The sequence below is a fragment of the Microtus ochrogaster genome, chromosome 6, assembly GCF_000317375.1.
Source record: "Microtus ochrogaster isolate Prairie Vole_2 chromosome 6, MicOch1.0, whole genome shotgun sequence".
In the NCBI taxonomy this organism is placed as follows: Eukaryota; Metazoa; Chordata; class Mammalia; order Rodentia; family Cricetidae; genus Microtus; species Microtus ochrogaster.
This window is the reverse complement of record NC_022013.1, coordinates 1411318-1412747: the sequence shown is the minus strand read 5'-3', so window position 1 is coordinate 1412747 and position 1430 is coordinate 1411318.

The following is a 1430-nucleotide window of genomic DNA, read 5'->3' as shown; positions in this document are numbered from 1 at the left end:
GTCCAGGTGCGAGAGTTAGCCGAGAAAAGGGCTAGTGCTAAAGAGTCAAGCAGTGATTAAATGAATACAGTTTGTGTGTTGTTATTTCGGGCATAAGCTAGCCGGGCAGGCGGCCGGGGTGCTGGGGACTCAGCCCCGCCGCACCTATTACTACAGAGGGAAGGGATTAGTGGGATTGGAAGGCGGTTAAGAAGGATGAATATGATAAAAAAAATACATTACACACATATAAAGTCACAATGAAATCTATTTTTATGTATAATTAATATATACCACATAAAATCTTTTAAAAAGTATTGCAAGTGATAGAGTTGTTGATTGAAATGTCAATCAATACTTGATGCTGTGTATCATCTTTAAGCAAAATTATCTCATGCAATTAGAATGTCAGTTCTACATGGAAACACCTTCTAGTCCCACTTTACTGATTTAAACATTAAAGTTTAAGATTAGTGTATCCACAGTTTTAGATTTAAACTTGGGACTTCCTAACTCACTATCGAACATCTTAATCGACCTTCCTGTGAAGTAACCTGTTAATAGCCATGGTAATTTATGATTTTTTTGTTAGTTGCTGATGAGTGTACATCTTGGGGGTGATTTTGTTCTGAGTGAGGCTGGGGAGGAAAGCCTTTTACAGGTTTCCTTGAGAGCGGTTTATTATTTGCTTTACTGATGGTGCTGGGTGAGATGCTGCTGAAAACAGGAATAGGCCCATCCTGCAAAACCCTATTCTCCAAGAATCCTATTGTTTGTCAAGCAGGCTTGAGATGAATAACACAAGAAAGGGTTTGCAAAAATATTCCTTGTGAAGAGACACTATGTTATACAATTAATGAATTCTTCTAAGAGAGTTGATAACAACGAACTGATTCCCAATTCCTGACACGTATGCATGGGTCCAAGGGGAGATGAAGCCTCTACAACTAGAGCCAGAGGAAAACATAACACTACTCTTCTTTTAATCTATGAGTTCACTTTGAAAGTATGTGGCCTGGCTTGTAGATTTGTTCAATTGAAGGGGAACAACTGCATTCATTTGTTCAGATGTTTTGTCTTGGAAAAAGAGATTAAAAAATATCAAAATATGTGGAGGTCTCTAAAATACCCTGTAAAATCTTTCCTTTTCTGTCCGCTCCTGACGTGTGATGTCTGTGATAGAGGCAGCCCCTGAAACCAGGCCAAGAGCTTACTCAGCCCAGAGTCCAAAATTACAGGAGATGAAAGAAAGGCTTTTTGGCCAATCTCTAGATCCTGAGGGAGTGTTATTCTTATTCTTAGAAATGTCATTTCTCTAGGCGTTCAGAGATACATAACAAGCAGTGATAATTCAGAAATAAAAGGAGAACACACGCTTAGTCACAATTAACAATATTAAAGGGAGCAACCTGGGTTTCTGCCAAAATAGGGTCACATCCCCTCATAAAACA